This window comes from Cyprinus carpio, chromosome A7 (assembly GCF_018340385.1).
Source record: "Cyprinus carpio isolate SPL01 chromosome A7, ASM1834038v1, whole genome shotgun sequence".
Taxonomy (NCBI): domain Eukaryota; kingdom Metazoa; phylum Chordata; class Actinopteri; order Cypriniformes; family Cyprinidae; genus Cyprinus; species Cyprinus carpio.
Window position 1 is genome coordinate 12923730 of NC_056578.1, and position 26010 is coordinate 12949739.

General features: G+C 36.6%; 1 pseudogene; it reads left to right on the plus strand.

The window, feature by feature from the left end:
* The first annotated feature begins 1205 nt into the window (after window positions 1-1205).
* Window positions 1206-25000, plus strand: LOC109051176 (annotated as a pseudogene).
* The last annotated feature ends 1010 nt before the right edge of the window (window positions 25001-26010 follow it).

Consider the following 26010-nt stretch of genomic DNA (forward strand, 5'->3'; position numbering starts at 1 on the left):
TTTGACCTGAGGAGGGCGCTTACTCTCTCAAATGTTCAGAGATGAGTCAGGAGCACTCACACTCACACTGAACATATGAATCATGTTTATATTTCACAACGCAACATATTTTGAGCACACTATGTTTAGAACTCAAATGTCAAGTGAATAATTGATGAGTGTCTTTAAAACTATTTCGAGTTTTTTAACATAGGAGATGGATTAAGATACTTTTTGTTTATGTATGTGAAATTTTGCAAATAAAATAAGTTTAACAATACATTCTAGATCTGTATTGCTTTTGTTTTCAAGATAACGTCCTGTAAAGTAAAGCAATAATTAATAACCATTAAATTAAATACAAACTGTTTATGACTTTACAGTCAAAAAAATAAGTGAGCATACATAAAACAACATACATCATCATCAATATCAGTGAATCTTGATATTAAAGATTTAAGGGAAAATGGTATGTAGAATTTTGAAGTGTATTTCTTTTGTTTTATTATTAATACAGTATTTTAAAGAATTAACCAAGCTCTTCTCCAGTCAATGTTCTCAGTTATAGAGTTCGGAAAAAAATCTTCCTCAACTTTGCAGAATATACATTAGTTAGAGAGATAAAAAAAGAAGCAATTTGGGGGTTCGCTGGTTACTCAGTTATAGAAATCTTAAAATGTACATCTCTGATTTGGGGGTTCGCTGGTTAGAAATGCAAAATATTTAAGGGAGTAACCATGCTTTCTTCCAATGAATACTGTCAAAAAAAATTGGTCCAGAAAAATGTCATCTATACATCTAGGGGATGTATATGCTGAATAATGTAGCATTTGCTTTATATTTCTACTATTACATTTTTTTTTCAAGAAAACAAACTCCATCCACTAAAAGTTTGGGCAGAATTGTTTCCCTCTCATTAAAGCAAAAATATGTTTTAAATAAATGCACATAACTTGTAGACAAGCTTTCGAGGACAGAGCTGGCAGAGGAAGACTACACAAAGTCATAAATACTTCAGTTTAAATAAATCCAAAACAAAAACAATACCTCTGTCATACCACTTGTCAATAAAAAGAGACTTTCGACGGATTAAACCACATGAATTATTCCAAAGAATGTATTTGTGGGGAGAAAAGATTACTGTGGCTCATGCACTCTGTGAAAGGCCAAGTCTGGCAGTGACGTCATGCTGTCTGCCTCGGAGCCCCGCCCCCTCGCACTAAACCCCGCCCCCCGCCGGTTCCCAGCCAACTTGGACTTGAATGAGGTGCGCGCCGCAGACGGCTGGAAAGTAGTACAAACCGTCTGGGAATAACACCGGGAATACTGGAGCACAGCGGCCAGACAGCGGGACGGGGGTGGGGGGACGGAGGCCAAAGGAAAGCCGCTCCTGGGAGAAAGAAGCGTCGCTGAGGGAAGGAAAAGCCTGCGTCAATGTTTTTATTCGACAGCGCGCCGTGAAGCGATCGCGTCCTTCCGTTTTCCGCGAGATCTCCTGAATGTTCAGCTTGATGGGTCTGATGAACGGAACCACCGACACCCACACAAATGTCTCCTGTACGTGCAACTGCAAGAGATCCACTTCATTCCAGAGCATGGCGATCAGTGAGTATCGGAGCCTTTTCTCTTGACGTTCTTCACTAAACGAGCTGAATCAAGGCGCTGATTTGAATCGGCTTTCGCGGTTCTTTTTTTAACGGACATCTATACAACCCCACCGTGTATTTATGTTGTTGTTGTTTTTTGGCTTTTTAGACTCGTTATTTGTTGGGTGACGTTTTGGATAAACTCCTGAGAAAGTTTTGACGAGGACTAGTTTAGGTCGTGTAAGGATCCGGTTAGTAGGTGAAGCGGTCAGAGACTCGAACATTAGCTCGCAGAATATGAGTTATGTATTTATATATGTTTGTGAACCTATTCGTTCACAAAAGCAGTCATAAGTAGCACAGGTATATTTGTAGCAATAGCCAACAATACATTTTATGTGTCAAAATTATCGAATTTTCTTTTATGAAAAAAAAATAATAATAATTAGGATATTAAGTAAAGATCATGTTCCATGAAGATATTTTGTAACTTTCTTAACGAAAATATATCAAAACTTAATTTTTGATTAGTAATATGCATTGCTAAGAACTTCATTTGAACAACTTTAAAGATGATTTTCTCAATATTTAGATTTTTTTGCTCCCTCAGATTCCAGATTTTAAAATAGTTGTATCTCAGACAAATATTGTCCTCCTAACAAACCAAACAACAATGGAGAGATTATTTATTATTCAGCTTTAAGATTATGCATAAATCTCAATTTCAGAAAATTGCCCCTTATGACTGTTTTGTGGTCAGTGGTCACATTTCTGTTTAAAACTGAATAAGAATGACTTTTCAGCGAGTTAAAGGAACAGTACACCCAAAAATGACACTTGTGTCCTCTTTTAGGATGATGTGTTAAATGCAAAAGATATTTTGAAGAACATTGGTAACCAACCAGTTTCTAGTCTCCGCTGACTTCACTAGTTTCTCCCATTATTATAAAACCCAGTGGCTACCAGTAACTTCAACAGAAGAAGGCAAATCATAAGGTCTGGAACAACACAAGCGTGAGTGAATGGAGATAAAATGTTCATTTTTGGGTGAACTATCCCTTGGTTTTTATTGAAAGTCTCCCTGCTGAAAAAAACAAAACAATAGAAACCATCACAGAATTTGGTTATAATGGGACGTGTATTGGTTTTAATGGAAACTTCTATGGGTTTCTATACTGATCAACTTCTGGTGGCTTGTTAAAACCCATAAATCCTACTGGAATATGTTCCAAAACGCATTACAGAAAACCATTTAAAATGCTTCAAAGCTGATGGTTTGTAAAGTTTGTAATGGTGTTTTTAGTGGAAACTGTTAGAGTTTCTCTATGATGGGTTTCTGTTGATGTTTTCGGTTTCCTCTCGGCGAAATGCACATGATAATATTATTTTCACGTTTTAATCATAAGCATGCCGTTCTGAGCATTTTGATGTCCTCGGGCCGGTCTGTGTATCAGACGGATGTGTGTGTGACGTTCTGTCTGCTCTGAAATCCTCAGCTGGGAGTTGGCTGACTAATGCTTCGTTCGCAGTGACTCACTCATTGTTCAGACAGCTGCCCCCTGTTGTCCAGCAGACTCATTCATTCGTGGAATTCTCTCTGATTAACCGTCTTGCAAAATCTGTCTGCAGTTTGCAAATAATCTTTTGTAAAGGAGAAGCTGAACAAATAACAAGGTGATATCAGCAAGAACTGGCTGTCGGGGGAAAAGAACTTGCTGTGCAGTTTGGGCTTCTGCCTCGGCTTTGTCATAAATAATGTTCCTCGCAATCGCAGCTCTTTGGAAACGTCTCTATCTCTGTTTTCAGACGTTGTCTTGCCCTTATTTGTCTAGACAGACTCTCAGTCACGCCTGACCTGATGATTTTCTCTGGAAATGAAAGCAACACTCCCAAAATGTCGGGTTTATCGAGCGCCGGTTTAATTGAGTTTGCTCTGAAGCACGTCAACTCCTCAGGACTTCTTGTTTCTCGAGTGGAGGGTTAAGACGGCTTGTTTTGATTAATTTTATGTTGCTGCTGCTGTGAGGACAAATGCTGCTCTTCTGAACTTTATATTTATCAAAGAACCTTGAAAAAATTCTCAACGTAATGATAATCAGAAATGTTTCTTGAGCAGCTAATCAGAATATTAGAATAATGACTGGAGTAATGATGCTAAAAATTCAGCTTTCAAATCACAGGAATAAATTACATTTTAGAAAATATTCAGATAGAAAGCAGTTATTTTAAATAGTAAAAATATTTCACAATATTGCTGTTTTTGCTGAATTTGGGATCAAAAAAATGCAGGCTTGGTGAGGAGAAAACACTAAAAATCTTACTGTTTAAAAACGTTTGACTGCTAGTGTACATCCTCTTTTTCTAAATAGGTTTTGGCTTGTTTTTGTGTTTGCATCGCTTTGATTGTTCTCTGTAGATCCCGCCTTCTCACACGCCACGATTGGTCGATTGTGTAGAACGCCTGCACGCTATTGGTCAAACTAATTTCCAGTCATTACCTCCAGCAAGTATGAAAAAAAGCCAAACCCTGGACACTTTGTGCAATTTAGAAATCCTGGAGGAAAATAAAAGTTCGCTCCGATCCGGATTAAAGAACACAAGTGAAGCAGAATGAATGTGAATTGGCTTGAAGCTCAGAGCTGCTCTTTCTTTATTGTTGTTTTGCGGGATGGAAGCCTGTTTGTTCTGCTCACAGAAACGGTGCTTTAAGCAGATTTGAGGGTTTAACATTTTCCTGGATGTTATAATCAAGTCGACTCGTGGAACAGACTTCGAGTGCTCGGCTCTTTTCATTACAAGCTGCGTCTCGGAAACAGATTCACGTCTGCGTTCATGATCGCTGAAGCCAGGAGAGATCGATGATAGACGCGCGTCAGCGTCAGTCAAATATGACTATCACTCAATCTCTCCAGGCTTCTGTGAACATGAAGAGCTCAATAAAGACACGTGAAAGAACAAAATACAAAAGCAAACATGTAGCATGCAAAAAATGAAGCCTGTTTTAGATTCATTAAGATGTTTTGCGTTGTGACATTATTTTTGGACACGTTTAATCTTTGTTAGTCATTTTTGTTATTGAGACAGTCATGCTTGAGTTTTGTCAGACATGCAAATATGTCATCATCTATTTATAGCAAGTACATCAAATTAAAGGAATAGTTCATTCAAAAGTTAAACATTCTGTGATCAATTACTTACCGTCATGTGTGAATAAAAATCTAAATTAAATCTGTTGTCTTTATGAACCTTTTGAAGCTTTCAAACCATGGTTGAAGTTGTGGTTGAATGGACTTTCAGTCGATTCATTTCATTTAAATAACTTCATTTGTGTTTTTGAAGATGAGCAAAAGTCTTACGGATTTGTTACGACACGAGAGAGAGTAGGAATCATTTCCATTTTTAAGTGAATTATCCCTTTAACACTTGCACTTCACAATATTTGATAGTACTCAATCTAATTCAAAAACTCAAATTCTCACTACTGTAAAAAAAAAAAAAAGAAATCTCGGTGTCATATGAAAAAAAAGATATTGTAAAAAACGTATGATTTTAAATGCATCATGTATTTGTTGTGCTGCCTTTAATATATACTGATTTATACATTAAATATAAATTTAAATATATTTATATACTGATATAGGCTACTGTTTTTAAAAAACAGGTGGTAGGATTTTTTTATTTTTTTTTGTGTGTGTTATTTTTTAAAAAAGAAAAAAAAATAATCTAACCAATTTCAACTTAATATTTTAAGTCAGATAATATAACATAGTTTGAAATTACATGTTATATAAATAAAATTTGAAGGCAGCAACTGAGCTTACATTTTTTAAGTTAAAGTAGGTGGATTTTTTTTTACATTGCATGTAAAATAACTGGTGTGTGTGTGTGTGTGTGTGTGTGGTGTATATATATATATATATATATATATATATATATATATATATATTATATATATATATATATATATATATATATATATATATATATATATATATATATATATATATATAATTTTTTTTTTTTTTTTTTTTTTTTTTTGTGTATATATATTCTTTTTTAAGTATTTGATTACATTTTAACAACCAAGAAGCATTCATGCAACTTTTGCCATTTAATAATAATTTTTTTTACATGGTAGTATTGCTATTCAATATATTTTTTTGTTATTTCTTTTTTTTGATTCTCTCTTTTGATCTGAGAACGTTTTTGGTCTGGTGTTGCGTCGTCTTCTTCGTCTGTGAGATAAGTGGGTGTCAGGATAAGTGTGAACGGTTAGCGAGAAGCACAGATGAGACGTGAGCGTGACACAGACCACTGCGGATGAGATCAGCGCCTCGCTTACGAGAACCGCTCTTCGTCTGAAGCGGCTGTTGTGTTTGAGATGGAGGCCGGCCAGATTGTCCCTTCAGGGGAAGTCGGGATGGGTCTTCCTCCTAACAGGATATTACAGCTGGCGGTTTCCTCTGATCCTTTGTGTTTGTGACTCTCTAGGGTTTGCCGGTAGCTGCTAGACATTGTGGGCAGATCTGGCAACCCAACACGAGTCTTTGCCACCCATATAAACAATGTGGTTGTCAATTATAATGTGATCGTTTGCATTTTGCAGACACAGATCAGCTGAAGACGCGTCACAGAAAAGTGCTCTTTGACCTCGTTTCACTGGAAAACTGCTGCAGTTCCTCAAACCTTTAGTAGATGATAAAAAATAGGCTTCGTTTGTTCCTGATAATGCAGACATGCACACGAATCATGAGAGCCGCATCTATTTGTACATGTACATGAAATTAAATGGATAGTTCATCCAAAAATGAAAATTCTGTGATAACTGCGTAACCTCATGGGTGAAAGAAAGCCTAATTAAATGTCTCTGTGAACATTTTGAAGCGTTTACCCCAGTTGAAGTTATCTTTCAGTGACTTTCAAGCACTTTAGGTTTCATCGAAAATATCGTAATTTGTGTTTTGAAGACGAACGGAAGTCTTATGGATTTTTAATAACACAAACATCTCTAAACGGTGAGAGAAATAGAATTAAACCTTTAATAATTATATTTCACATTATTTGCTCACAGCGCTGCACAATTTGAAAAAATAAATAAAAAATCCAATTGCGATTTATTTGTTTTTCTGATTAAAATTGTGATTGCAATTTAAAATATGATTTAAAAAATTATACATTTGCTTTGCTTGTGTATATATGGCTGCAAATTTGGCCAAAATTGTGTGATTATTTACCAATATGGCTATAATTGTAATAGTGATCATCTTTATTATTATTATTATTATTATTATTATTACTAAAGTATAAAGGTAACTTTAAAAAAAGATGGAACATTTAACTGTAAAACTTAAAAAAAGAAATCAGTATTTAAGAAAAATAATATAGTTATAGTAATTTTTTGTTACAACTGTAAAATTACAATATTAATACTCATGAATGTTTTTATTTATTTTAAAGGAAAAGCATATCTTTTGTTCTTCTCATTACAACTTTGTGAAATGGTTTTGTGATTTGATAATTGCACTAAGCTATATTGCAGTTTTGATTAGTGCTGTCAAACGATTAATTGCATTCAAAATAAAAGTTTTTGTTTACATGATGTGTATGTGTACTGCGTATATTTGTTGTTATGTGTATATATAAATACACACACATGCATGCATATATCTAAGACAAAGATGTTATGTTTATATATTAAATAAATTTATAAATAATATAAAGTATTTGAATATACATGTGCATGTAAATATTTTAAAAATATATACATGCATGTGTGTGTATTCATATATTCATAATAAATATACACAGTATGCACACACATATTATGTAAACCAAAACTTTTATTTTGGATGCGATTAATCGTTTGACAGCACTAGTTTTGATTAATAATCATGCATAAACTGAGTTCCTGTAGTCTGTCTCAGAGTGTGGTGGCTCTCTGCTGTTGGTTTGGGGTTTGTCATGTCTTTGTTGGGTCGTTTCATCGTTTTGCGTCTGTGTCTCTGAGCTTTCTGATACAAACACATCTGCAGCGATCGGCCGCTGAGGAAACACTGCTGCGTTCTGCTCTTCACAGCACAGGAAGAGGAAACAGCTGCGCTCCAGAGCACACGGCTACATAAGAGCTGTCCCATTCATCAACAGTGTGTCCTAAAGAGTTCGTTCTGTCGTTTACTCCTAGTTCTGCAGTGTCTGACTGGATACGTGCCAGTCTGTTCCTCACAAACCTCGTCATATGACTTCAGAGGAACAGAAACTACATCGCCACTCAAAAGTTTGGAATAGTTAAGATGTTTTGGGTAGAAATGTTTTCTAGTCACCAGAGCGGCATTTACTTGGTACAGTGAAAATATAAAATGACTACAATTTACAATAACTGTTTTCTATTGAAATTTGTATGGGTTTGTGTGCATCAATTAAAGCAGTGCATTAATATAGAACGGTGGTTAAACTGACTCTGAACTACCTGTGCATTAAACGGATTTAATGCATACCTGCCAGCCAATCAGAATCCAGTATGGTATAATACAATATATTCAAATAGAAAATAGCTGTTTTTATGGACTGATGATTTGGTGCTTTTATGGTGTTTTTGTCCTTTTTGAAGCTTGCATATGAAACAGTTGTGTAAAATTCTTCATGAATCAGGTTTGGAGAGACTCATGAGTGAGTAAATGATGACAGAACTGGGATTTTTGTGCTGAATGTTGGTTGGTGTTTTGATGTTCTCTGGAGCTGGAGTGCAGCGGCGGGTTGCTCATTCCTCGTAATGGCTGTGTCTCTGCCACAGACTCGCTGCTAATTGCAGGGCTGCTTTGACTCACCTCCGTCAATGCATATAGATGATGGATGCTATTTGCTGGGATGATTTGACTCACCTCCGTCAATGCATTTAGTGTCGGCTGACAGGTTGCCAGATTTGTGGTTTTCCCTTTCATCGAACATTATTTGTAGAACACCTTCGCAAAAAGCTTTGAGCTTTAAGTGCTGATAAAAACAAAGTATCAGCTCTCAAACAGATCTCTGTATCGTCAGCGTGAGTCTCTTCCACTTTATTACAAGTTATAGCACAAAATAAACATAAACAAGCATCAGAAGTCATTGAAAGAACTAGTACAACTTACTAAAATTAATCACGTCGCATGTAATCGACCAGTCCATGTTTAAACTGTGGAAAAATGTCAATAAAACAGCTTATGATCAGTATGATGCTGACGCTTAGCATTTAGCACAGAGAAGTTCTCCAGTGTTCACAGTTGATTAATCAGCTATAAAACACTAGAGAGCTTATTTACTGTTAATTATATTTGGATGTTTGAATAAATCTGACATGAAGATGAGTTTTTATGCATAACTGAGTTGTATACAAACCTTTGAGTTATTATTTGAGTGTGATTATTGTATTTGATGTTAATTTTAACCTCTGATATTATAGTAATGTGTCATGAGAGGGTTGCGGCGCGGTTTCGAGGCGATGTGAGAGCGCGTGTGTTCGTCTCAGACGGATCCCAGTGTTTTGTCTGTGACCGCAGGCGAGGCGCGAGCTTGTGCTCCGTTATCTCTCTCAGTATCGCTCACACGCAGCTACATGCCTGGACCGTGTGTGGTTTGGATCAGGATCTGGTTACAGAAGATCATGAGAAGTTGTGAAACCTGTTTTACTTCCGTTCCCAGTCTTTTGTGGTTTTTCCTTTTCCTCTCTTTTCCCTGTACACTGAGAGAGATGAGATCCTGCGGGATTTCATATTATGTATATACATATGTATATTATATGAAATACAGTAAAAAACAGTGAAATGTTATTAGAATGTAAAACAGCTGTTTTCTTTGTGAATATCTGTTAAACTGTAATTTATTTCTGTGATGTGCAGCTGTATTTTCAGCATCATTACTCCAGTCTTCAGTGTCACATGATCTTCAGAAATCATTCTAATATGATGATTTGCTGCTCAAGAAACATTTCTGATTATTATCAATGTTGAATACAGTTCAATATTTTTGTGGAAACTGTGATACATTTTATTTTTCAGGATTCACAGATGATTAGAAAGCTCAAAAGAACAGCATTTATTTGAAATAGAAATATTTTGTAAATTATAAATGTCTTTACTGTTACTTTTGATAAATTTAATGCATTTTTGATTAATAAAAGTATTAATATATTTATTTATTTATATGCATAGTATAGTGTAAGCAGTGAGAGAGCCAGTGATTTTCTGGTGATCTCCGTCGTGCCTTTTTTGTTGGATGTGTGTGTACAGTAAGTACAGTAGACACTGTCCCGGGCCGTCCCACTCTTTCATTATAGGTCATTGATTGATTGTGTTTCTGTCACACTCGCTGTGATCTGTTATCAGCTTCAGACTCTCATCAGCAAGCGCTGGTAATTTTAGTCTCCATTAAGAGTTCCTGTGTGTGAGTTAATAATTAAGCGCTCAGGTGAAGCTAGTCTGGACTCTGCTTGCTGTCTATGAGCATACGCTGCTGGCAGAGACGCGAGGACATCGGCTTTGTGTCTGGACTGTGCAGCAGTTTGGATTTACAGTCCGAGTCAAGCTGAGGACCATAAAGCAGCAGGACGCCTGGAAACGTGGAGTTAGTTTCGTTGACCTAGAGCTCATGTGCTGGCTTGTTCATCTGCACTGATGGTGGTTTGGTTTGGTTGAAGGTTCTTTTGTGTTCAGTGAAACCCACACAGACGCTTCAGTGTCTGGAGCCGTAAATAGCAGATGGGGTGTGTGGGAATATAGAGACACACACACACACACACACACACACTATTTTGTGTTAAGTGAGAACATTATGTCACGTCTGCATCCGCTTTCCCAGCATGCTCTCTGTCTCTCACTGCTCTTGAGAGGAACGTTCCTGACTAACCACCGTGAGCAGCTCCGGTTATCATCACGTGTGTGTTGAATCATGGGAATTCTCTTATATCTGGAACTTTTGTCATCGTTCAGACAGTCATTAGAACGAGAATCAGACGTCAGTAGGACTCAAAAAACCCCCCCCAAAAATTCAGCAAATAAATAAATAACAGTTAAACATTTCATTATTTTTATTTTTTCATTTAAAACTCTAAATTGTTAAAAAATGTAAAAAGTTTGGATGGGTTATTTAAATATTAATCAAAAAGCAACTAAAATGATAAAGCTTTAACAATATAATTATGAATCTTTTTAAATTATATATTATATTATATATTGTGTTATTATATTATGATAGTATATCCTTGTGTATTAGTGACGTGTTGAAGCCCATGTTCTGGAATATTATTCTTGAACTCTGTCTCCTTATACAAACTTTTTTTTTTGCACAGTATTCTATTTCTTTATGCATGTATTTATAATATAATGTAATATATTGTAATGTTTTTATTTATATTTTAAATTTTGTTGATATAGATAGATAACTAAAATCAAATTAAAATAGTTCATTTGAATAAATTACACACATCATCTGTAAATAAAAAATAAAATAAAAAAAGATTATGGCTGAAACTTTCCACAGGTTGAAATTAACAAATGAATGGAGGTTATTTCATGTGAGGTGTGTGTGTGTGTGTGTGTGTGTGTGTGTGTGTGTGAGAGAGAGAGTGTGTGTGTGAGAGAGAGAGAGTGTGTGTTTGTGTGTGTGTGTGCGTGTGTGTGTGTGTGTGTGTGTGTGTGTGAGAGAGAGAGAGTGAGTGTGTGTATGTGTGTGAGAGAGAGAGAGAGTGGTGTGTGTGTGTGTGCGTGTGTTATAATGTGTGTGTGCGTGCGTGCGCGTGTGTGTGTGTGTGTTTTGGAGGTCACTTTAGTCTCACAGTCTCATCTGACTCTTAATTGCTGTCTTGGATTAATTCAGATGTATGTAAATGAGCATTTAGCATATGAGACGCTGCAGCTGTAGGGCCGTCTGTGCTGCAGGGGTCAGAGGTCAGAGGAAGGACCAGCCCGTCAAATAAAGGCATGTGTGTGTCAGAGAGACTCTAAAGCACAGCACTGGCCCCGTCTCTTCCCATGATCCTCGTGTGTTAGTGAAGCACCGAAGCCCATATTCTGGAATATTTGTTTTGCTCTGTCTCTGTCTGTCTATTGTCTCGGCGTATTTTTCTTGTAATTTTTTTCAAAAAATACACAGTAGCCTATTTCATCATTATATATAATATTATGATATAATTATAATATAAAACATCCTAATATAATTTTGCCATTTCAATTTCTATTATATATATATATATATATATACCACATATTTAACGTAAAATATGTCAATATTAGTTTTTATTTAATTATAATTTGTATTATTATATTATAATTATAATGCTTTAATATTGCAATTTTTTTCATTATCTTTCCATTATTATTTTATTATTTCACATTTTTTAATCTCTTCTCATTGGAACTATCAGCTGGTTTTAGTGTTTACAGTTCTACTGTTTACAAAGAATTTTTTTCTAACTTGCATGAATTGTTAACCATGAGTGTGAACTAAATACATACTATTTTGACTTCATGTGGGCTTGAAGACTGAGTGTCTGTGCGTCTGCCACCTTCCCTTAGTAGTGTGCAGCATGACCTTTGCTCTATATCAGCCCGTGTCTGTCTGAGAAACAAGTCTGGGAAGTGTTTGCACTGCTCTCTGTGTGTGTGTTTCCATCAGGTTGTTTTGTCTGAGAACACAGACGGGTTGGTCGCGGTCACATGACGTTAATAGTGTTTGTTAGCGACAGTGTGTGCAGGTTATCATTTACTAAAAACCAACATTTTGTTGCTTGAAATAAAATAAGGTACTAAATAACTAATTAATAAAAACAATATTAACATATTTTTTTTAAATCTAATAAAAATGACAAAAATGCACAAGAAAATTACTAACATTTTAAAGCTGCATTCTGTAACTTTTTTTTTTCAAACTCGTTACTTGTTCAGATGACAATATCCGGTGAACGTTCTTATAACTCACATTAACCTGCATATTATAGTCAAAAAGCATTGCTAAAATCTTACCACAACGTAAAATGATGTTAATAAAGATTATCGGTGACAGTTCACGCTGAGGTTCAGTTTGTAAACATTAGTTAACTACATGAACTAACAATCAGAAACACTTCTAAAACACAATCTTAGTTCATGTTAATCTACTACATTATAAACAAAAATATAAGTTTTATTTGTATTAGTTAATGCACTGTGACCTTTTTTATTAGCTTAATAAGTGCTGTGAAATGTGTTGCTCTTTATTAATTCATGTTAGTCAATGCATTACATGTTAACAAATAAAAGTCAAAAGCAAAGTAGTTTTACTTGATTATTGGAGTATGTTTTACAATAAAAATGTCTTCTTCAAAATTTCATGTTTAATTTAATTTTAATTATTTGTGAAATTTATGATCAGTTCTGAGTGAAAATTGTTTCAAATTAAATTCTACATTAATTTAACACAATCTGAATACATAGCCACTCAAAAAAAAAATGATTAGAAAGAGTTTTGACTCAGAATTTACAAGTAAATTTTTACAAATATTTACAAGGAAATGGCAAGCAACACTGAATTTAATACTATTTTGGAAACTGAAATAGTGTTTTTGTGTAAAATGCGCTCTAATGTTCTTGAAAAAAGTAATTCTTTAGAGTGCATGAAGACAGTTTTCAGTCTCAGGTTTGTTCTCTGATAAACGCTTGGCTGTGTAGCTGAGCGAGCGAATCATTCCAGCGCGATGAAGCACAGGCTGGAGTTTATCCAGAGTCTGGAATGTTATTTTGCCCGCGGGGCAGGAAGGTGCACCTGGCATCGGCCCGAACACAAACACGGCTGGAGCGACGCGAAGCACACAAACGTCTGCCCAGTACAGAACATTTTGCATGTGTTTCCATCCAGTGGTCACATTGTCATTGGCGTTTTAAATTTCGCTTGCTCCAGATATCATATGCCAGTGATTAGTAAAGCACAGTAGTAGAGGGATCACAGAACTGCATAGGGCCTAAGAGAAAAACCACATCTGCTCAATCCACATTTTGAGTAAAAGGGACACTGCTCTGGATCAGATTCATGCTTCACATAAAAACAAAATTACGTTTCACACGTCCACGCCTCAGTAATTCAGTGCACAAATATAATACAAATAACTAATAAATGAGCTAAAATACAATTAAAAGTACAGTCTTTAAAAAGCAGTTTGCCAGCTGAACTGAAAATGCTTCAAACAAAAACAGGTTTGTGAGCACTGATGGTTGTACACAGTTTTTAAATTTTTGTTACGCTTACAGTACTTGTTAGTTCACATTCTTTATGTATTTTTTTATTTTTATTGTATTTTAAAAGCCTAACCAGGGACTGGGACTGCAAATTAGCCATTGGCTAGAAGCCTGTATCTGTAATGTTATTCTGCATTGTCCCTGTTAAAAAAACAACTAAATGCATAAAATAAATATCGTGACGGATTGCTGCTGGTTTAATTGTTCTCAGCCCGACCTCGCTGGAGAATGACGTCTGAATCCTCATTGAGTTCAACCATCAGTCTCTCTCTCTCTCATTAAAGCATAGTTTGCATTGTTTACCGCATGTTTCGCCCTCGGCGTGTTTGAACGGCGTTACACAAACACACACAACATGTTCAGACGGATTCTTCGAGGCCCACCTGCGCCGCCAGACCAAACACACACACGTCAGCAAAACAAACGTCTGCTTATCCAAACACGCACGTCTGAACCTAACACAACCTGTCCGGCCTAGTGCATCCAAACCTGTCTGAATGAGTCTCAAACACTGAACATATACAACAACATCGACGCTTTGGCCAAAATCTGATGATTGACGAAGACTGATCTCATGGATTATGAGGAACAGTGTTCCAGTCTAGAATGTTAAAGCAATAGTTCGCCCAAAAAAGAACATTTGATGAGTTTGTTTCTTCTTCAGGTTTGTAGAAATGTAGCACTGCATCAGTGTCTCAGCAATGGATGCTCTGCAGTGAATGGGTGCCGTCAGAATGAGAGTCCAAACAGCTGATAAAAAACATCACAATAATCCACAAGTAATCCACAGCACTCCAGTCCATCAGTGAACATCTGGAGAAGACAAAAGATGAAACAAATCCAGCATTAAGATGTTTTTAACTCAAATACATAGAGTCTATAATCCATAATAACACTTCCTCCAGTGAAAAAAGTGTTCTGGTGTGAATCAGGAGAGAAATCTGCACAGATCAAGCAGCGTTTAAACAGCTCTAAACAAATATGTGTCTGGATTTTGATGTGAGAGACAACAGGAGACGCACTTTTTCACTGGAGGAAGTGTTATTATGGATTATGGACTCTATGTATTTGAGTTAAAAACATCTTAATGCTGGATGTGTTTCATCTTTTGTCTTCTCCAGATGTTCACTGATGGACTGGAGTGCTGTGGATTACTTGTGGATTATTGTGATGTTTTTTATCAGCTGTTTGGACTCTCATTCTGACGGCACCCATTCACTGCAGAGCATCCATTGCTGAGACACTGATGTAGTGCTACATTTCTACAAACCTGATGAAGAAACAAACTCATCCTGATCTTGGATGGCCTGAGGGTGAGCACATTTACAGTGAATATTTTTTGGCTGAACTATTCCTTTAATGTCCAGTAGATGGACTGTATTCACTATAATGTCACATGATCTTGTTTTTCTAAAACTCTCTCTAAGCAGTCAGCACGGGGACTGCAGCCGTATGTTTTATGATGTCCGTCTGCTGTCAGACACCCTGAGTGTTTCCCACAGTCGGTTCTCAGTGTCTCTGTCTTTGTCCCTCTCTCTCGGTGTCTCTCTGCTTTGTCATTCCTATGGAAATGTGCAAGCAAATTGTGACACCCTGTGACCTCTCTCTCTCTGTCTCTCTCACACACACACACACACACACACACGTTTATCTGGACATGTAAATGAGCACATAATATTGACTTTGTTGTTTTAATTCTAATTACCACAGACTAACATAAACCACAAAAGAAGACTTTTTCTATTAAAAAAATTATTTTACAGATTCATATTTATATATGTTATATATCATATGGTAACACTTTACAGTAAGGTTCATTAGTTAACATGAGCTAAGAATGAACAATACTCCTACAGCATGTATTAATCTTAGTTAATGTTAATTTAGCTTTAACTAATGCATTATTAAAATCACAAGTTGTGTTTGTTAACATTAGTTAATGCACTGTGAACGAACAAACTATGAACGACTGTATTTTTATGAACTAATGTCAACAAAGATAAAAAATAAATGTATCGTTCATTGTTTGATCATGTTAGTTTATACATTAACTAATGTTAACAAACGACAGCTTTTTAAGTGTTCCCTAATATATATTGGATCAGCTTTATATTTTAATATATATATAATATGTGCTGGAGGAGCTTTAGGTATTTTAGATATAACATATGCAGGAGCTTTATATATATTTTATATAGTATATGCTGAAGGAAGTTATTTTTTTGGTATATAAATCCATTTTTCCAGTTAAAGACAGACCTGAATATTCCTAAAGGGAGATTTGGACAGATTTAAACTCATTTCTGAGGTCAGATTTGTTCCCAAACTGCAGCTAAACAAACACACACACACACACACACACACACACACACACACACACACGAGTGCCCCTCCTCTCTCTGTCTGTCTGGCTCGACTGTGACCGTGAATGACCCGTGAGAAAGAGCCGGGGGAGGGGCGGAGCTTTGACCTCTCTTGACCCCTCATGACCCCTCCGCCATCCTGTGTCTGATCTCTGAGTGTGTGTGTGTGTGTGTGTGTTTGCCGTCATCAGCTGCTCATGTTGGCTCTTTGAATAGACGTCAGTATTACGACTCAAGTGACTGATGCTTTTGTTGTTGTTTTATTGATTCTGCTGAAAGCATGAAACACCAGAACTGAAGCCGGAGCTCATAACAGATAACCAAAACATCAGTGATGTTATTTGTCATAACGTTATAATTATAACGACACGAAGGAAAAATATTGATGGAATGAATATGCTGATAAATTTTTTGACACATTTTGAGTATGTGTTTTTTTTTTGTTTTTTTTTTTTGTATTATATTATATTTTTTAAGTAATTCGAATAAGCATTTAGGTTTACACTTTTATATTTTTATAATTTTCATTTTGGTTTCATTTCTAATAATTTTCTCTCTTTTTCTAGTTTTTTTTAATTGTTGTTGTAAATATTAGTATTAAGGTTTCTTAGTTTTAATCTGTTTATATTTAGTAATTTTAGCTTAGCTTTAGTAAATTTCAAATTAAACTTGAGCTAGTTGCCAAAGCAACTTTTTAAAATTTAAATATTTAGTGCATTTTTTGTTATATATTTGTCACTTATATTTATAATTTACAAAAAAAAAAAGTGTTACTTTAATAGTAATAGTAGAATAAACAACATTATCATGTGTTGTTATGGATGCTAATATATTTCAATATTATTATTATTGTTGTGAGCAGGCTTTTTTTATGTATTCTGTGTAGTGACTGATGCAAAACATTTCAAATGAAACATTGTCACTCTGAATGTAGCAGAGTTGGCAAATGTTTTGAAAGAGATATAAATGTATCTTTTTGGAGAGAATGATGCAGTAGCAGATGGATAAGATGCTTTAGCAGTGAATGATCTGTTCTGTGTGTGTGTGTGTGTGTGTGTGTGTGTGTGTCTGTGTGTGTCTGTGTGTGTGTCTGTGTGTGTGTCTGTATGTGTCTGTGTGTGTGCGTGTGTGTGCGTGTGTGTGTGTGTGTGTGTGTGTGTGTGTGTGTCTGGCTCTGCGCTCGTGGCTCAATTCACGTCCTCGCACCATCAGCTGTCTCGCACTCTTTTTGTTTTCATATTCAAAACTGACTCGCTCAGACAATTCAGTCTAGACCGGCGGCGCTCAGGCCCGTCCCCCTCATACCCATCTGCCCCGGGGTGTGTGGGAGCGCAGGGGCGTCAGTGTTAGTTTGTCTCTGGTGGATGTGCATCATGCAGCTCCATGCGGTGGACGGTTCGCATCCGTGTGTTCAGACGCGCTGCAGCGGTGAGTCTGACGCTCTCTTTAGAATATTTAAAAATGTATCACCTGAGTGTATTTTAGAATTTTGGTTTAGTGTAGATCTGAAATGTGTTTTATGACTTTTTGTTAATTGTATATCTTGTGTAATTTATTCTGAGATTGCCATGAAAATAGCCTTGATGCTGGCGTGGCGTTAAAAAGTAAATAAAGAAAAAACTGATAGTGTCTCAGAGAAGCTGCTGTGTGTTTTACGGCTGTTGGAGGTCCAGGCTGCTGGTCTGTCTGCTTTGTTTGATTTCATTATTTTGATCGGGACAGTCCTTGTACTTGATGGTACAATTGAGATCAGTTTCCTGTGTCTGAACAAAAATATCTACATATCTAGCATGCAAAAGTTTGGGGTCAGTAAAATTTTTAATCTTTTAAAGAAATTAATACTTTATTCTTTAAGAATGCATTAATTTGATCAAAAGTGACAGTAAAAACGTTAATAATGTTACAGTATATTTCTTTCAAATAAACATTGTTCTTTTGATCTTTCTATTTATCTGTGAATCCTGGAAAATGAAATGTATCAGTTTCCACAACAATACTGAACTGTTTTCAACATTGATAATAATCAGAAATGTTTCTCGAGCAGTGAATCATCATTTTAGAATGATTTCTGAAGATCATGTGACACTGAAGACTGGAGTAATGATGCTGAAAATACAGCTGCACATCACAGAAATAAATTACAGTTTAACAGATATTCACACAGAAAACAGCTGTTTTACATTCTAATAATATTTCACTATTTTTTTAATCAAATAAATGCAGGCTTGGTGAGCAGAAGAGACTTCTTTCAAAAACATTAAAAAAAAATTCTGACCCCAAACACTGGTGTATAAATGTGTTTCCCTTCCACATAATGTTCAGTGTTAATTGTTCATGAATTGTTTAAAGTTTGGTCTGGTCTTTGGAACTAGTAGTTTTACTGTAAAATGTGTTTTTTACTTTCAGGTCTTTTTGAATCTTATTTTGAATTTGTTTGAATCAGATTTTTTTTTTGACCAGTGTCTTTTCTGAGCAGTGCTCAAGTTTTCACTTATATTAATAAGAATGCCATTATTAGCTTGCCATTCAGTGAGATTTACAGTACTTGTGTGTGTGTGTGTGTGTGTGTGTGTGTGTGTGTGTGTGTGTGTGTGTGTGTGTGCAGCCCAGCTGGAGTTTGTTCAGATTCTGGTGATCGTGGTGGTGATGATGATGATGGTGGTGATGATCACGTGTCTGCTGAATCACTACAGACTGACTGCACGATCTTTCATCTCCCGCCACGGACGAGTGCACAGACGACACCTGCCCCTTCCGTCGGTAAGATACACACACACACACACACTGTCCATGACGGCTTCATTCACACACGCTGATGCCGGTCTCACTCCAGGCGTCACATCACTGTGGAGTAACTGTTCTAATTTTAGATTCAGCTTGGTCACATTATCATTGACTCACGACGCTTGTGTGTGTGTGTGTGTGTGTGTGTGTGTGTGTGTGTGTGTGTGTGTGTGTGTGTGTGTGTGTGTGTGTGATTAATCATCCCATAATTCTGATTTGTGCTCATGTTTGTGTGTGTCTAGCAGTTGAGCTGTAACTTCCAGCTGCTCAAGAGACTCACTAAAGAAATCCTGACACCTAGTCAACTTCCTCACAATAAGAGATACTGCATCATGTCATGATCAAACACATTATGATTCATCATGTTATCATAATTGAATCATGACTGAAACAGAGCCAAATGTGTGCAGCATTCATGCTGAGAAATGATGCTTTCAGAGTCTCTTCTAGATTAACTGTAAGAAATTAATGTATATAAATGATTTAAAAAACAAAATATGCAAACATATATTGTATATTTCACATCCTTGTATAAATATAAGTATCTAAAATAATCAGATGATCAGTGAACATGACACTGAATTGAGCTGAAATCCTTGTATTATGTGAGAGGAAAGAGAGAAAACTGACTCAATTGTAAAGTGACTAAAACTATTAAATTACTAAGAAGAATGTCAGCCCAGTTTCTTGGTTTGTCCTGCATGATTTGTAATGTGTTTTTCTCTCTGTGTTTCGCAGGAGGGCAGTCTGTGGTCCTCTGACGGTCCCAGCTCTTCTAGTGCCATGAGTGAGGTATGATTTATTTCATCAATAGCTGCATTTGTGTAAAACTTACTCTATACTCTCATCCAGAGATGACTACTGTGTATTTCCAGAAGATAAGTCACACCTGACTAAAGAGGTCATTGTTGAAAGAAAAAAAAACATTGTATTATTACGTTCGAAATTAATGTAAAACACAGTAAATAAAACATTTACAAAAACTGTAAACACTATAAACGTGTATTTTAGTTCATTTGAACACTCCACAATAAATCCATTCTGTTTAACAGTATTCAGAACAAAACAGAAATTAAAAATATAAAAAAAGTATAAAACAAACATAAATAATAGTGGCATTCATTAGAAACAACATGCATTATAAATGCCAAGCCTAAACAAATGTATTTAAACTATCAGCTTCAGGAAATAAGCTGTACAAATTCACGTAGAAATTTTATTTAGTACAAATCCAAATATGTGGCTTTGTGTATGTTTTGGAAATAAGTTGCAGCATGTTTCAGATGATAAAATATCTGTGTCCCTGCAGCACAGAAGCAGTCATCAGTGTCACAGGTATATTTGTAGCAATAGACAACAATACATTGTATGGGTCACAATTATACATTTTTCTTTTATGACAAAAATCATTAGGATATTAAGTAAAGATCATGTTCATGAAGATATTTAGTAAATTCCCTACTGTAAATATATCAAAAATTCATTTTTGATTAGTAATACGCATTGCTAAGAACTTCATTTTTACAACTTTACAGATGATTTTCTCAATATTTTAATTTTTTTTGCACCATCCTCAGATTTTTTATTTTAGTTTTGTTTTATATAAGTATTATATTGTCCTCCTAACAAACCACACATCAATGGAAAGATTATTTCATATGATGTATAAACCTCAATTTCAAAAAATTGACCCTTTAAAAAAAAATCTAAATATTGAGAAAATCATCTTCTAAAAAAAAATCTAAATATTCTTAGCAATGCATATTACTAATCAAAAATTAAGTTTTGATATATTTACGGTAGGAAATTTACTAAATATCTTCATGGAACATGATTAATATCCTAATGATTTTTGTCATAAAAGAGAAATGTATAATTGTGACTCATACAATGTATTGTTGTCTATTGCTACAAATATATCTGTGCTACTGATGACTGCTTCTGTGCTGCAGGGACACAGATTTTGTGTTTTTTTTTTGCTGATATGTTGAAATGTATTTCTATCGTTTATGTGAAACACATGTTGAAACCCACAGAAACAGAACTTCTCCAAGGGGATAAATAAGGACTGCTACCACAGCACTGCTCAGGATCCGGTTTGACTCTGGTCTCTGTCTCCCGCAGGTTTACGCTCCGGACCGTGTGCCGTCGTACCTTCAGCGTGAGCGTCTGTCGCGCTTCCAGCCCACGTTCCCGTACCTCCCTCACGCCATCATCGACCTCCCGCCCACCATCTCTCTGTCAGACGGAGAGGAGCCTCCGCCGTACCAGGGGCCCTATCAGGGTTTGCTCGGGACCCGGAGCAGCAGCTGGAGCTCAACCGGGAGTCGGTCCGCGCGCCGCCCAACCGCACCGTGTTCGACAGTCCGCTCATCAGCGCCGCTCCGCCGGCGTACAGCGAGGTCATCGGACACTACTACCACCCCACATCACAGACTCCACACACAGCGCTGCTGCAGGGGGCCATCCACATCAGCCGCACGGACGGCAGACACACACGCAACAAAGACAAAGCCAAAGCACAGCACGTCTGACGCCTCTCTTCCTCTTCTGGGGCCTCATTTATAAAACACTGCGCAGAAACCATCCTAAAACCTGATCTTACAATCATCTCAGTTTTCAATATTGTCCTCCTAACAAACCATACATCAATGGAAGCTTATCCATTCAGCTTTCAGATGATGCATACATCTCACATATGACTGGTTTTGTGCACCAAGGTCACATTTATTCTCTCTCTTTTTGCAAAACATTTAATTCTTTCTGAATACCATGAACAGAAATCATCTGTCTACATAAAAACTGGACTCGATTAAGAGCTGTTTGTGTGCAAATCAAAACTTTTTTTTTGTAGTTCTCTCACAAGAGAAACATTAGACAACTAAACAAAATCTGCTGGAATTTCTGAAAGGAATGATTCAGTGACTCACTCAAGATTTACTCGATTCATCACTGGATGATTCAGTGTTTCTGACTGAATTCTTCAAACACAAATACATTTTTAACAGCAAGAACAGCTTATATTTCCAAAAACCTGCAGTACTGTGTCTGGCGTGACGCTAAGCACATTTCCACATCGAAGCGAGTTTTTACAAATATAAATGAGGCCCCTGTTGGCGCCCGAGAGGCAGCGCTTCAGACTTTCTATAAATATTTCCGTGTTGTCTGTCCTCAGTGCTCTCAGTCTCTCTGTACTCAAACTCTGACGACGGACAGAAACGCTTCCCTGAGCGATGGAGAAAATCCGGTCTTCCTCTTAGAAACAGTAATCGCAATCTTGTGACTCTTCTTCACAGTTCTTCTTCTGTTAAATGTGCGTGACTTCCTCATGAGAGGTTTGCACGATATTCAAAGCATCCGACTGTTTTGGAGCAGATACGGAAGTGTTTGTTCAGTTGTTTGTGGTCAGAGAGAGAGTTGAAGCGCTACACTGTTCCTCCTTTGTGTGTGTGTGTGTGTATAGGCTACTATATAAATATATATACATGTATATGGAAAACTGAAAAACAAACTTAAAAGCACGGTTTTAGAGTTATTTATATAAATGTCTAAAATTGCACTATTTTTAATATAACGATGCGACATGCGTCGGCTTGTGATCGGTCCACAGATGGTGTGAGTGTCCTGGACGCTGGTTAATGATGAGTGCGAGTGAGTTACAGACTTTGCTTCACAGCTCGACTGAACAGATCTGAGTCAGCCGTCGCTGAGAGTTCTAGAGATCAGCGGTAGATTAACTAGTGTTAGCTTCAGTTTCTTAAATGTATCTGCCTTAATTTTATTCTAGAAACCTGAAATCACAATCACTGATGTTTAGAAGATTTCTTCGGCTGGGGTTCACATGCGGCGTCTCTTATAGCACTTTACCGACTCGTGGGAGGAAAACAATCGAGCAGCTGTAGCCACCGGATCCGTTCGGAGTAAACGAGCACTAAAGCAAACGAATATGCAAATGCTCCCTGATCGGACGACGCGCGCAGAGCTGAAATCTCATCGTGGGGTCCGGGACGATCTTGAGCTTCACCAGGAGAGACAGCCGCTCTGATTCTGAGTCACTGAATCAATGAATCTCACTCACTGCTGAAGAGTGACTGCTGGTGAACTCCATGACTCGGTCTGCGCTCGTCTGTGCGATCAGGGAATATCGGGTCCGGTTTTGCCGTGTTGGGTTTTACTCCAGAGAACCGCTGCTAACAGGAAGTCAACAGCTGGAGAGAGGAACTCAACCTAAACTAGTCTAAAGGGTCATTCTTTATTATTGCTTTAGTCGTAGATGTTCAGAATGATTCATTTGCTGTTTTTATAATCTACAGTATATTCCATATTAAAGCTGCATAATCGACTGAATGCAGACTTTAACCCGGCTTTTTAAATTCCAAACTAGTTAGTTGTTAACTAACTACCCACGGGTCATTCTGTTTATTATATTTTAGTCATAGATGTGTAGAATGATTTGTTTGCCATTTTTATTATATAAATTCCATTTTATAACTGCGTAATTGGCCATATGCAGACTTTAATCTGGCTGTTTAAATACTCAAACTAACTAGAGTTAACTAACTACCCATAGGTATTTTTATTAGATGTTAGTCATAAATGTTCAGAATCATTAATTAGACATTTTTATCATATATATATTATATCTGGCCAAATGCAGACTTCAATCTGGATGTTTAAACACCCAAACTAGTTAGCCATAACTAACTACCCATGGGTGTTTTAGTCATAAATGTTCAGAATCATTAATTTGCCATTTTTATCATATATTTAAATACCATATCATATCTGGCCAAATGCAGGCTTTAATCTGGCAGTTTAAATTCAGATTTAGTAGGTTAGTAACTAACTAGCTGTTGGTTGTTATTTTTATTATCTTTTAGTCATAGAGGTTCAGAATCATCAGTTTGCCATTTTTAATAATATATGTTTAATATTACAATTGAAATATTAATTGGCCAAATGCAAACTTTAATCTGATTGTTTAAGTTCCAGACTGGTTAGTTTGCTAGTTTGGGTAGTTGCTAACTAACTACTTGCTCTTAAGAATGATGCTACGTTTTTCAAATTATAATGAATTGTCTGAATGTAGACTTTAATGGCACTGTTTGAATTCCAGTCTAGTTAGTCGGTAACTAACTACCCGTGGGTCGTTCTCTCTCCAGCTGCGGCGTGATGTCTTCCCTTTGAGATGCCAGTGCGTCACATGCCCCCGTCAGCCAATCAGGTGGCCGTTGACAGGAAGTGACAGTGTATGCATGATGATGATGATGATGAGGTAGTTTAGTGGAGAGAGTTGCAATATACCGACTATTTGCCTTTTGATAATGTAGTTTGTCGTTTAGCTCCGATTAAAGATGTACTAGTTGTTTTTCATTATTGTTGCTTCTCATTTAAAGGTCATTTTTGTTCGGTTCACTCATAAACAGACGGCAGGTGTGTGCTGTTCACTCGGCCCTCGTTTGAGAGGCTCGTTGATGTGAGTGCAGACTGAAGAAACGTGACGTGTGCCTTCCAGTCGCAGCACAGACTCATGCGCGTGTGTGTGTGTGTGTGTGTGAGAGAGAGAGAGAGAGGTCTGCTGCCTTCATTACACCTGAAACACTAAACATCTGCGTCAGAATGCATTTGATGCACTTTAGATGTAGTGAAATCAAGCACAAGACGGATGTCTGCTCATCTTCATGTTGCTTTAATCTGGATGAGCGAGTTTCTGGGCTCTCAATCAAATCACTGAAGGCTTTCCGTGTGAAAAGAGGCATTTCCAAAGAAGGACTTTCTCTCCAGTGATTGAAGCTCTTGTGTTTTCTCTGCTGTTGCGTTGCTTTTGGTTTGAACATGCCATTGAATGCTCTCTGTGGTTGCAATATGAACATATTTACATCGAGAATCAGCGGTCCTGTAGAGTTTAGTGATGTCACTCTTTTATTTTTATTTATATCAGCTTGTGAAAGTGTTACTGGTGTTTCTCTTTGGGACAGTGTCTGTTACACACCATCTCATGCATTTCAATTAGCTGCCAATTATACAAATAAAACATTTTATAAAATAATGCATGTGTAAGCTGTTTTTGTACCTCCTTTGTGTTTGTATACATATTACTTTTGTTTGGAAATGGAACAGTTTGTTGAACATTTAGACAAAATAAAAAGCATGACTCATATAGTCTGATACAGTGAGAATATGAAGGAAAAATAAGCTCAATTTTAACATGAATTTGCTGCAGATGCTGATATTTCTATGTTGAAATTCTGATGCTTGTGATGTAAATCAATGAGTTCTTTATAACAGTACAACAGATACTGATATTAAAAATGATCTAAATATGAGTCTGTGCTCTATATCTGCAGTAATGTGTCTCAGTGAGATGAGATGTAAATGATCCAAACATATAATGCAGTGATTGAGAGATGAAGAAATGAAGGCTCCTCAGAAGATGTGAGATGTTCTGGAGGCTTGTGAAGATCATTCCTCCGCTGAGGAACAGTGAAAGTAAAGCTTCTGGAAACAAACGCTCCTCAAAAGATCCTGAGGATCAGATTTGAGACTCTAAAACATGATTGATGGAGAATCAAGTAAAGCTGAGCTGCTTCAGTCCAGTAAGAGTTCATCTGGAGATATTACTGCAGTTATTCTGACCTTTACTTGATCAAAATCACTCAAGATCTGACACCAGAAAGAATGATTAGACTATCAATCATACCACAGAAGACGTGCAGTAGATTGAGTAGTTGATTGTGTGGATGATTTACAGCAGGCTTTATAGGGTTAATGACTGTAAATGTTCTTCTGTAGATCCAGAGTCTGTCTGCTGCTGAACTTCATGGTTTGTCCAGCAGATGTCAGGCTCGACTCGAGGATGATGTTCTTGATTTCAGATTTTTAACCCAGTTTTAAAAACCATATTCATATCATATTCATATCAGTGCTGTGATGTGAGTCTGAGCAGTTATCACTGCTTCTGTTCTGAGCTCATCCTCAGTACATCTGATAGTGAGTCGCACATTTTAGCAAAGAAAGAAATGTAAAATACAATAAAAATCATTAAGCATGGTCTGTGCC